At 32.3% G+C, this 13735-nt stretch overlaps 1 long non-coding RNA gene across 1 annotated transcript in view; it reads right to left on the minus strand.

Annotated features, from left to right (window-relative positions):
* LOC309628614 overlaps positions 1–13433 on the minus strand; it is a 49059-nt gene extending 35626 nt beyond the window's left edge. Inside the window, exon 1 of the long non-coding RNA XR_014244584.1 lies at positions 754–13433. This is a non-coding gene — a long non-coding RNA (uncharacterized lncRNA). The remainder of the gene's footprint in view (positions 1–753) is intronic.
* Positions 13434–13735: the final 302 nt, after the last annotated feature.

Genomic DNA, 13735 nt, shown 5'->3' on the forward strand with positions numbered 1-13735 from the left:
AAATCTGTATTGGTCAGATTTCAAGAAGAAAAGAAGAACCAGTAGGAGATATATTTTAAGAGGTTTATTGCAATAACACAGCTTATGTGATTATGGAGCTGCCTGAAATCCACAGGACAGCCCATCAGAATAAGCAGGCTGGAGCTCTCAGACATGAGCTAAAGCTGCTGTACACAGGCAGCATTTTTTCTTATTCAGGAAAATCTCAGCTCTGCCTTTACAGCGTTTCAACTGAATCAGACCCACTCATATTACTCAGGTGAATGTTCTTTACTTAAAATCAGCTGAACTGTAATCACATCCATAAAATACTTTCAAAGCAATACAGATATTAGGATTTAATTGAATCACTGAAGACTATCACTTAGTCAAGATGACATATCAAAAGACCATTACGTATATATAAAAAAGGAGTTATATGCAACTTAGGGTTCTATTCAACAATCTTTGTTTTAAATATGGCATGAATTGACAATATTTGACATATTTTTCATGTGTATGTACTTATTTTGGAGATGGAGTTACATTTACAAACTTAGATTGGCATTAAAATACTCTTTGAAACTTTAAAGAAATACTTCAAATGATAATGCCATAAAAATGCCTTATTTCTGTTAATAAAGATTTCTGCCAGGCAACGATGTTTCCACATATAAAAACTGATCTTCTTTGGAGACAGGTAGTGGACAAAGACAAACTAAAACAACCAAAAGTTTAAGTAAATATTACAGCCAAACCCACATTCCTACATACCTTTGTCCTTTTACTCTCTGAAGAAGGTACATTTTATGTTTTAGTCTTGCAAACGGTGCTTTACCAAGTCAATCCAGAGCTTTAAAACGAAAGCAACAGAAGGAAAATGGGGGGTGAATTTTGACATCAATCTGAAAGACATTCATTTTGCATAATTTTATGATTTAAAAAGTAAATAAAATCATTTTTTCCCATAGACAATTTGAGGCTTTGAAAGAGAATATTGGTATTTCATTGTCAACAATGAATTAAGAATATGGTACTTCAGGTAGTTATTAAGTTAGTTACAGAAAAAAAAAAAGCAAATAAACACTGTTTGAAAAAGCTCAACTTGGCAGTTTGTATCTGTTAAAATAAGTAAAATAACTTATTTTGCTTTTGAATATAGGATTTAAAAAAATAAACACATACCTAGATATCATAAATAGCTTCAAAAGTAAAATATTTAGTGTAAACAGAGCTAAGCAGAAAGTAATGCATGAATGCGTACATATATATTGTATTATATATACACACATAAATATGCACATACATATATGTATTATTTATATTATATATGTGTATATGCACAGAAAAACATAATTAAGGAAGATTATATTCAGTATAAGGATGGGACTTAAATTTCTTGAAAGACATTATTTTTACATTTCAAATTTAAATGCATATTGGAATTTCATGGAGTTTCAGGAAGTCAGCCCAGTATAATAAGCAATCAATACAATAGAAGAAAAGAAAAACTGAAATACTTGCATTATGAAAACCATAAAAGAAAAGTAGACATCAAGCTAGGGAATCATAGAAATGCAAATGGAGTTTCAAGCAAAATGTCAAGATAGTCACGATTAATGGTAATTCAGTTTTCAAAATGGACATTTGATTGCCTCATACATATTAATAACACATGACAACAATTGTATTACAGGGAAATAATAGAATAATGATTTAAAAGGCCAAAATGTGTCCCCCCCCCAAAGCAAATCCTGAACCTGAATACAGACAAATGCTGTCCCAACCTTATATCCACTTCATATCAAATTTATATAAAAACATGGAGAAAAAATAATTCACATAATTTTGAAAACTGTATTTTGATTGTATACTTTTAATGGAACATATTCTAAGGGCAACAAAAACCACCAAACAATCTTGAACTTTACTTAGTAATCTTGTTGTTGGGGTGGTATTCATTTTGTAATGTTGAAACCATTTCCTCTGTACTGTGTGAAAGAGCAAATGAACAAATACATTGATAATGTTGGAAGCCACAATTTTTACTGAGAGAGAAAGAGAAAAGGAGAAATGAAACTGAAGTGCTTTATCTAACACTGAAGCATCATTAGAAATCTATATATGATGTGCTGAAAAATTAATGGGATCATGCCAAGAAGATAAGAAGCCAGTTTGAAAGGGCTCCTACTATCCTAAGTTTGGACATTATGAGCATCAAAATAACGATAATAATTAATAATAATAAGTTAGCACATTTAATAATAGTTTTACTAAAAATCTGTCAGTCTATACTTATACTCAATAAAAGAGGAAGGAAGGGGGAAAAAAGAAAGTTCTCCTTTAATGAAGAATGTCAATTTATAAATACATAAGGAATAATAAAATGAGAAAGCCCAATGTAAAAAATTGTTTAAACAAAGATCTCCAACAGATGTTAAAACCGTTGGGAGAAAGATGGCTGGGGTAAATATGTCGATCTTAAATTTTTCTGTCCATCTCTAAGGGTGGTTGTGGCCTTATAATTCTTGGAGCTCTACTCCTTGAAATTGTTGAACAGCTTAGAGTTTGTCAGAGGTGGTAACTTTTATAATGAGCAGTAGTTAGAATGGATATAATTCAACAGATTTCAATAAACAGGCTCATTTGCGATACTTACTCTTGAGTTTATTCGACATGTATTGAATGTTTGCTTACATTCCAGGCATAGTACCTACTTGGGAGCATACAGATTAACCAGCTGTATATCCAAATTTTAAATTGTTCAGGTCTAGATCAGGGACCTCCACTCTCCACGTACAAACAGCTAAGGGTATTATGGAAGCACAGAGTTGGATATCTTTTGTGAGTACTGGAAAAATCAGAGAGGATTCTTTTTAAAAATAGAAGCTGAAGTTGACTATAAAAGATGAATAAAATGGGCTAGGTTAAGAGAAGGAAATTATATGTACAGGCACTGAAGACATGACATAAAGAAAATAGGATTCTATACTGCTAAAAAATGTAAGTGGCCTGGTTTGGTATAATATGCATTATGCATCAAATGGCAAGAATTGAGGTTGCATAGGAGAGCTATGACCATATAAAATAGGTTCCAAAATTATCCTAAAGAATTTGCCGTGTGTGTATGTATATGTGTTTGTGTGTGTGTGTGCGTGTGTTTGTGAGCTTTTAATCTCTAGGTCTTGGGGTCATAGAACTGGATTATTCTTTATTTGATTCATGACATTATTTTATCATTGGGCCATGGGTGGTTCACGTGCAGGTAAATTTTCCAGGTCAATTTTCCAGGTAAATTTATGTTACTGATTTCTAATTTAATTCCACTGTGATCAGAGAACATCCTCTATAAGCTTTTAAGTTCTTGAGACTTGTATTATGACCTAACGTATGGTCTATGAGGCTGAATATACCATGTGCTTTATAAGGAATGTGTATTCTGCTGTTTTTTGTAGAATGCTCATTAAATATCTATTAGTTCAACTCAATTGATAGTGTTGTTTAAATATTCTGCACACTTACTAATTTTCTACCTACTCGTTCTATCAATTAATGAGAGAGGAGTGCTTTATGGCCCTCTGTATGTCTTCTTTGGAGAAATGTCTATTTAGATCTTCCACCCATTTTTTAAAAAGGTTTTGTCCTTAAGTTCCTCAGGTGCTCTATTGGTTTTTGTTGTTGTTGTTTGTTAGTTTGTTTGTTTGTTTTTGCCATGTGGCACAGTTTGTGGGATCTTAGTTCCCCGACCAAGAATTGAACCCAGGGCCCACAACAGCAAAAGCACTGAGTCCTAACCACTGGACTGCCAGGGAATTCTCATTCTGCCCATTTTTTGATTGGGTTGTTCATTTGTTTGTTTTTATATTGAGCTGCATGGGCTGTTTGTATATTTTGGAGATTAATCCTTTGTCGGTCACTTCATTTGCAAATATTTTTTCCCATTCTGTGGGTTCTCTTTTTGCTTTGTTTATGGTTTCCTTTGCTGTGCAAAAGCTTTTAAGTTTAATTTGGTCCCATTTGTTTATTTTTTTTTTTATTTTCATTACTCTAGGAGGTGGATGAAAAAGATTTTGCTGCAATTTATGTCAATGAGTGTTCTGCCCATGTTTTCCTCTAAGAATTTTATAATATCAAGTTTCACATTTAGGTCTTTAATCCCTTTGGAGTTTATCTTCGTCTATGATGTTGGAGAATGTTCTAATTTCGTTCTTTTACATGTAGTTGTCCAGTTTTCCCAGCACCACTTATTGAAGAGACCGTCTTTTCTCCATTGTAAATTCTTACCTCCTTTGTCATAGATTAGGTGACCATAGGTGCATGGGTTTATCTCTCAACTTTCTGTCCTGTTCCATTGAGCTATATTTCTGTTTTTGTGCCAGTACCATATTGCCTTGATTACTTTAGCTTTGTAATATAGTCTGAAGTCAGGGAGCCTGATTCCTCTAGCTCCATTTTTCTTTCTCAAGATGAAAAAATGCTCAACATCACTAATTATTAGGGAAATGTAAATCAGAACCACAATAAGGTATCACCTCACACCAGTCAGAATAGCAAACAACAAATGCTGGAGAGGGTGTGGAGAAAAGACAGCCCTCTTGCACTGTTGGTGGGAAAGTAAATTGATACAGCCACTGTGGAGAACAGTATGGAGATTCCCTAAAAAACTAAAAATAGAACTACTGTATGACCCATCAATCCCACTACTGGGGATATACCCTGAGAAAACCATAATTCAAAAAGACACATGTACCCTAGTATTAATTACAGCACTATTTACAATAGCCAGGGCATGGAAGCAACCTAAATGTCCATTGACAGATGAATGGATAAAGAAGATGTGGTACATATATACAATGGAATATTACTCAGCCATAAAAAGGAATGAAATAATGACATTTTCAGTGACATTGATTGGTCTACAGAGTGAAGTAAGTCAGAGAAAGAAAAATACATGATATCACTTATATGTGGAATCTCAAAAAAATGGTACAAGTGAACTTATTTACAAAACAGAAATAGAGTCACAGATGTAGAAAACAAACTTATGTTTACCAGGAGTACAGGGGGGAGGAGGAGGGATAAATTGGGAGATTGGGATTGACATTTACACACTACAATATATAAAATAGATAACTAATAAGAACCTGCTGTAGAGCACAGGGAACTCTACTCAATACTCTGTAATGACCTATATAGGAAAAGAATTTAAAAAGAGTGGATATATGTATATGTGTAACTGGTTCACTTTGTTGTGCAGCAGAAACTAACACAACATTTTAAATCAACTATGCTCTAATAAAAATTAATTTTAAAAAATATGAGAGAAGAGTATTGAAATACTCAACTGTAATTTTCAAGCTGTCTGTTTCTTTTCTAGAACTGTTGGTTTTCCTTCATGTATTTTGAGCTCTGTCATTGAGTACAACACTTTTAGGATTTCTCCTTCTTCCTATGAATTAATACCTTTATCATTATTAATATGTTTTATTCCTGTTAATATTTATTTTTTCTAAATACACATTATCTGATGCCACTATAGCCATTTCATCTTGTGTTTGGCCCTTCTGTGGTAAATATCTTCTTTGTTTAATTTTTAACCAATTTATGCCTTTATACTTAAAGTGAGTTTCCTTTAAACAGCATAAAGTGAATAATTGTCTTATTTATCCAGTGTGGCAAATTCTGTCTTTTAATTTGATTTTTTTGAATAATTTATATTTAATGTAACATTCAGGACAATTTTATTTAAATCTAACATATTGCTTTTTGGTTTTTACATATCCCAAACATTTTTAAATTTTCTTCTTTACTTTTATTAATTAACAATTCTTATGATGCTGTTTCATCTCCACTATTAACTACATTTTATTTTAATTTTTATTGTTTTTTCTAGGGTATGAAATGTTTGTCTTTACCTTATCTACCACAAATGGTATTATATCACTTCATCTCAGATATAAAACTCTTACGACAATGTACTTCCACATATTCTCTCTTGTTTGGGCTGCTATTGCCATACAATTTAAATATGCATAAACTGAAGAATACTTTTTTGTTGGTTTCTGGTTTTTGCTTTAAGCGATTATTGTCATGTTTCTGAAGTTCTTTTCTGCTTAATTCTTTTCTGTCCTGGACTGTACCCAAACCTTCCCCTCTAAACTCTTGATCTCCATCTCCTAAACTCAGTGAGGACTCATGCCCTTTTTGTGTTCCAGGTCCCTAAATCTTTAGTCTAGATATTGCCCTGCCTCTTTTCCAAATTCTAAAAAATGTCATTTCATATATTAGGTGGAGATTTTAATTGTTTGTGGTGAAAGGTTAAATCCGTTCCCTGTGATACCATTATGAACAGAAGTGAAATTTCATGTGGGTTGTTTTAAGCCACAGTCATAAATTTGGCAGAAGATTAGAAGGTAAATTGGGAATACATATTGATAAATACTGAATTTAGGGAAGTAAGGTAATTCTTAAATTCCTAATGAAAAGTGTATTATTAAACAGTGTTTTATGTCTTGTATCCCAGGCACTTTGTCCTACATTGAGAACAGTTTTTAATGATATTCTTGTGAAAGCAGGAAGACACCTGGTACAACTAAACCAGAAATGAGTGCTCTTGGGAAAAACTATTGACACTCATCCAGGTCCTAGCTCAACATTGAGGAAAGCTTCAAATTCAGCTTATTATATAACAAGGACAGTCTTAGTCATCTACACTGCAGGTAGAATGGTAGAATGTGTCTTCAGCACCTACAAAACAAAATATATTTTATTTCCAAAGAAAAGCAAATGTCACATTAAATGTTTGTAGTCTACTAGTTCATTCAAGTATTGTACACATATATCACTAGAAGTTCTATAAAGACCAGTTATTTTTTGTTAATATTAACTACTATTAATAATCAGTTCATATATAATGTCTAATGTATAGTAGGCACTTGATATCTATGTTAATTGCCTGAAAGTGGAAAATCAGGAGTAACTATAACATGGCTGAACCTGGCCTTAATAGCAAAATTGCCTAGTTGAAAGCACCACTTGCTTCATGATCTATACACCTGAGATATAGGTACACACATAAAATATGTTGATGTTATATATGAAAATTTAAAACAATCAGAACATTATAATGGGGTCAGTAACAGAATTTTTGTTTCACAGGAGAGCACATATTAACACACAATATTCACTTTATATATGATGATAGTCTTTGCTTAATCATTGTTTTTCAATCCTTAACATATCCACATGAAGTTCTTTATTCCTGGAAAATTACTGTTACCTGTTTGTAGCATTACATTTGATTGAATGTGAAAGGCAATTTTCATTCAGTGCTTTTCTCCTGTACTGCTTTCAGAAAAAAAAAAAAAAAAGAAAGAAACAATCTAGGACAATTAACAAATCAAATTCAAGGATCCATCCAGTTCAATTATTCTTTTTAATAGTGTGGAATGATGTTTCTTGCTCATCTTTCACATGAAAAAGATAACAGAAAGGAAAATTGAACATGACAATTTCCACTAAGTGAGGAAAATGTTGCATATAAAGCTTTTCATTCTTATGAGAAATTTGAGTCTGAGTCTCTAATGCCAGTTTCCTTTCTCATCTCGAGGATGAACTCAAAGATTCTCACAAATTAATTCCTATTGCCAATGTTAATGACCTGAAATATTGTGTAAAATGATTCCTTTAATGTAATATATCAAGAAAACTATATTCTATCAGTATACATATAATTATTGGTATTGAGAGAAAAAAGAAGCAAACCAAATCAACAATACTTCTATAGTGAAGTAAGTAAAAATTATACCTATACTTTTCTTAACCTGTTTATTTTACTCAGGACAGTTTTATAAAAGTGAAAGAGATTCAAGAAAATGAAGAATACATTAAGTTAACATGATAACATAGGAAGGGTACACCAAAAAATATATTGTATTTTATCAAGATTGCTTATGGATTCAATAATATTTGAACCAGATTATACAATGAGGCACAAAAATGAAAGTAAAAAAATTTACATTTGTCTCAGTAATTTTAGGTTTAGAAGACTTAATTTCCTCAAAAGTAAAATGGGGATACATGCTTATTTATTAACTACATTTATAGATTCTTTTGATTATGAAACTAGATTATATTCCTGAAAGAACTTTAGTGGTTTTGAAAAAATACACATATAGTACTAAAGTATTATTGATAAAATCTGTAGAAAAAAGTATAGAATCTTTAATATAAATTTGTTCAAATTAAAAGAAAAGCATTTTAATACATTCAAAATTACTCTCATATTTTATTGGATTTTTATAATTTTATTTAACTTCTTTTCTTGGTACTTATCTATATTTCTCTAATTCACTTTCAAATGTTCTTCCTCTTTTAGCAATGAATATCAGAGTATTATGTCCATATACTTGGGAAAGTGGCTTTCTCTAATGTACATCTTTCTAGAAATACATGAAAAAATACTTATCCTTAGATTTCCATAAAGTGCCATTACTAAACTTGTGCATAAAATTAATCACACAGCTTGAAGACCACAATGCATTTTACAAAATTTTATAAAATATTATCATTAATCTAACAGTGAGATCTAAAAGTATTACCAGAATAAATGTTCCTTATATAGGCAATAAAAATAATCAGTAATATTTTTCGTATTGGGGGAGTAAAACTGGAGGATGACAATATACAAGGTTATTATTTTTCATTTTATTGAAGTATAAAATACATACTCAAATGCCTAAATCATAACTCTACAACATACTGCATTTTGAAAGAGTGAACACATTCATGTGATGAACACTTAGATCATGAAAGAGAACATTGTCAGCATTCCAAGCGCTTCTCCTGCAGCTGCCCAATCACCTCTGTGTAAACCTGACCACTGCTCTGCTGTTGGAAATAATACATTATCTTTGCCTATAAGGAATAATATACAAAGAAATCATACAGCCAGGACATTTCAATGTCTGGCTTCTTCTGTTTAACATAATGTTCATGAGCTTCATCCATTGTATTGTTTATGACATTGATTTCTAAATCTTCACTGCTACATAATATCATTTTGCATTAACTTACCACAATATAATTATCCATTCAGCTCTTAACAGATATTTGAATCAATATAATTTTTTAAATATTATGAATAGCGCTGCAGTGACGATCTTGTGTATGTGGTTTGAAGAATGTATACACACATTTCTATTGGGTTTGTATCACCAGACAGTTTTCTAGAGTTTACTAATCAAGTTATTTGTTCACAAAATGTTTGTAAACTATTATCAGACTGAGGCCACTTTCAATTAGATTCTATTTTGTCCTTTTCAAATCACACAGAGAACATGGATAAATCCTCAAAACCTAAGCTTGAGGTAGCTCATGACTATGAATTATGAGTGAGAGAGGTTGCTGTTTTATTCCCCGGCCCTTCCAGTTCCAAGTTTGAAACAATCAGTTTCCTTGAAGCTGCATTCTATGCGATGAACTTCTTTCCCATTTTCCCCTATGATCAAGGTGTAGCCCCATGAGGATCTAGATTTATAATGGTTTTAATACCAGATTTCTATTCGATTTGGTCCTATTCTTTATCACCCATTCCCTACATTCCAGAAGAACCTGAAAGTATATTTTCCAAGTTTTAACGGAACTTGTGTATGCCAAAGTTCACTTTGATATTGGCGTACCTCCTAGGGTTACCCCCTGTTTTGAAGGATGCTTTTTGATATATGTATTTGTTTACATAATATATAATTATAATTGATAGCATATATGTATGCCAGCTTAGTGATTCATCACAAAATTATTTTCATATCATATTAAACATCTTATGTTCTGGGGGCTCCAGTCAGGACCCTCCCTCTGAGTATGTGCCATACTCCCTGATTCGGAAATCAAGGATTTTTATAGGGCTGCCTCATTCTCAAGTGACAATGGTAATATCTTCAGAAGGGCAACCCAGACAGCTCTGTTACACTATCCTTGTTTCTTCACCCTCTCTAGCTCATGATTATTTTATTTTCTTCACACACTCGTAATTTTTATTCTGTCCTTTCTCTTTCTTCCTTTCTTTCTCCCTTTCTCCCTTCCTTCCTCCCTTCCTTCCTTCTTTTCTTTCTTTCTTTCTTTCTTTCTTTCTTTCTTTCTTTCTTTCTTTCTTTCTCTCTCTCTTTCTTTCTTTCTTTCTTTCTTTCTTTCTTTCTTTCTTTCTTTCTTTCTTTCTTTCTTTCTCTTCCTTCCTTCCTTCCTTTCTTTCTTTCCTTCTTTCTTTCATTTTTTTTCTTTTCTTTCTTTCTTTCTTTCTTTCTTTCTTTCTTTCTTTCTTTCTTTCTTATTTTCTTTCTTTCTTTCTTTCTTCCTTTCTTTCTTTCTTTCTTTTGCCATGCCTTTTCCATTACAAAGTGAATCCAATTATGAAAGGAATTTCAGTATGGTATTCTTTTTTCTATCACCAGAGGCTATTTTATTGTATGAGACATAAAATAATTTTGGAAAGAGTGAATAAATGAATTGGTTCAACAACTAACTTTGGAAATTTAAAAATTACAGTCCATATTTTCAGGAAGAGAAAAATAGTTTACCCCTGAATGTAGACTCTTGGGCTGGGACCATCACTGGTGTTCTTGTTGTCAACTTATATGCAAAGAATGTGAGGTATAAAGAATTCATTAAAAAGCTGAAAATGAGATTTCAAAACGGAAAAAAAATCTTAAAATTTAGTTTTTCTTAACTATCCAGGAAAAAAGGAAATGACTAAGGTGCCTGATAAAATGAGAAACTAGTATAAATTCAGTTTTGATGCTCAGGAATAGAAAGAGGTCAGTGGAATGTAATCACATCTGAAGGTACTGTAATTTATCCTTAAATTACTTTAAATGATAATAGGAACCACCTTATAAACTACAAAAGTCCTGTGAAAATACTCAACTGAAAGCTCTATTACTTAGGATTGATCATTTATCATCCAATAAAACATGGATAGCTATAACCTAGGAGAGATAGAACTAGAGGTATTTTACAAACACTTTATGAGCCAGCAACTTGATCACTAAAGTTAAAACTACTTGTGAGAGGAAACTGATAAACCAGCTTAGCAATACTACCTAATTTTGTTGTTATGTTAATTCTACACATATTGACAAATAAACTTCATGGCCAAAGTAGAGTACATTATTATTACTTTATATTATTTTTTGCTTACCTGTAGAGTTGTAACACAGCCCTCAGAAAAACAATGAAGGTCCAATTTCTCATTGGCCAATGAATGACCTTCTTATTTTCTGATTACTGTGTAAAAAATAAACATAGCTGTTTTCCAGAAAAACTTTATTTATGCATGCACTATCATAAAACTTTCTAGGTGTTGATGAAATATTATAGGTAAGGCCTCATCTTGTGTACTACTCTATCAATAGGCAATTTCATACTTCCCCACCTTAACACTGTTAGTCACTGGAAAAATTCACTGAGCACTTCAGTCTTGTCATAATCTGATAACTTTTGCTCTTCTCTACTACTAGCTCGAATGTCCTGCTGAGAATTAGAAGCCAAAGACCAGATATTTTAGAAGAAACTTCAAGAAGTATCATTTAAAAATATTCTATTTTCTGATAGGAATATGATAAAGGTCCTTTCCCTTTCTTTCTTGATCTGTAATCCTCAATTTCGCCGGTTTGTAATTGTTTTTTTCAATTTTTTTATAATGGGATAAATTTTGAAAAACCACTGCTGCCCTATGATAAAGGTCACTGGGTGAAATTTTCCTGATTCTAACTGCTACAAACTTGTGAAAAATCAAATTATTATTTGCAGACAATGCCACTGCCAGAGTTTATAGTGATTCATTTGAAAATATGATGTATGTACACATATATAGATATAGACATAGATATAGACATAGACATAGATATAGATATAGATTTAGAAATAGATATAGATATAGATTACTTTTTTGTTAGCAAAAATACTCAGAATTGTTGCTAGATATTTTATAGTTACTTTGTTTTCATGTAGCTATAACTACTTGTGTAGGTTAATATGAATCATCTGTCCTTCATACCTGGGTATAATTACAGAAATTGGGTGTGTAAAACTGAAGATGATAGAAGCATAACAGTAAAAAATAAATTGCATTCAATTAAGTATTTTAAGGCATCTGTTAAGAAAAAAAAAGTTTGTATTTTATATACGGAAACATCTTCTGTAAAGTTCTACCCCAAATTCAAACTTGTACCTGTTCTGTGCCTTGGGGATTACCTGTCCTATGTGTGGTAAAAATTTCATTCCCTGTAAAGCCAGGAACACTCACAAAATTTGAAATCTTGGAGAAAGAGGGTTATTCCAAATCTTTAAACACTGCAGGTGAAATCTTTGGGAAAACATCTGGTGGGTACTGGATTTATGGTCTTAGAGTAGACCAGGTGATAAGGACAGCAAGAAGAAAAATGTATACTGAGAAGATAGAAGAAATCCAAAAGGCAGTCCTGAAGTATTATAAGCTATTTCCATAAGGAAAATTTATTTCTCTGGCTTTGGTCTGTTTAATAATTATATAGACACTTGGTATTTATTTGGAACATAAAATAATGAGACTTGTTTGTTTTAATTAATGAATATTATATCTATAATATAGAATCTATATAAATGAAAATGGCAAATGAAATATGCACACAGGAAAAACCTAAGTTTAAAGCAAAATTCTCCCACTGAAACTGAGTCATTCTCATGATGATGAGAATTTGCCTAGAAAATATGCATTAATAAAGCAAACAATTTAAAGAGAAATGTCAATTTATGAACAAATATGGCTGATATTCTGGGTTGTGGGCCTGTTAAAATTCAGTCTAAATCTAAATATGAGACATGGAAAAGCAGATTAACGCTGGTCCAAATTCAATTAATGACATTAGAACAAAATGAACACATAGTTTTTTAAAAAGAGATAAACCTTTAAAAATTATCTGCATTAAAAGGGGGACTTCAAAAATTGTTCCAGTCCTAGAGTGAGGTGTAACTTTGTGGTCTAACGTGATTAGTTGGTCCTCTGGGAAGTAAATTAGCATTACTGAAAGGATGCTTAAGTAATTTCTTTTTTTGATGGAAATTTAATGAGGTTTATTAGACCTTCTTGGAAATTCATTCAACAAAATATCCATCTTAGGAAGAGCTTTAAAGATCTTTAACCAGACCTGAAAGGAATCTAATGATCTTTCATCACTGAACCAAACTTGGGTCCACTTGCCCATGTGCAATAAAGTCAATCTACTGACACTGCGTTGTGGTGAAAGAAAGTGCAGCCTTTATTGCAGGCACCAAGCAAGGAGAATGGGCAGTTCATGCTCAAAAGACCCCAACACCCTGATGGTTTTCAGGGAAGGGGCTCTAAAGGCAGGGTGAGGGAGGGGGCTGCAGTGTGCATAAACAACTTGTGCAAAATTCTTGAACTGGTCGCCATCAAGATGAAGTTTCAAGCATCATCAACATTCTGGTTTCAAACAGTCTAGGGTCTATGTGACTGTGCCTAGCAGTTTTCATCTGGTGGGTCTGCTTCCTGTAAAAAACAACTTAGGACTGTGTGTCAGGCCTTTATCTGTATCTTTCAGGGAATTGTGAATGTGGTCATTTTGCCATGTGGTGGATTTACAGCCTAAATTATTACCACTTTCCTTGCCCAACAGGTATTCTTTATTCTACATCTTCACATTCCTAATCATTAACTCTTGAGCCAGCCTTTTACTTCAAAAGACAAGGACACAGGGGCTTG

Source organism: Balaenoptera borealis (genome assembly GCF_965194805.1).
Source record: "Balaenoptera borealis genome assembly, chromosome: 4".
NCBI classification, from domain to species: Eukaryota; Metazoa; Chordata; class Mammalia; order Artiodactyla; family Balaenopteridae; genus Balaenoptera; species Balaenoptera borealis.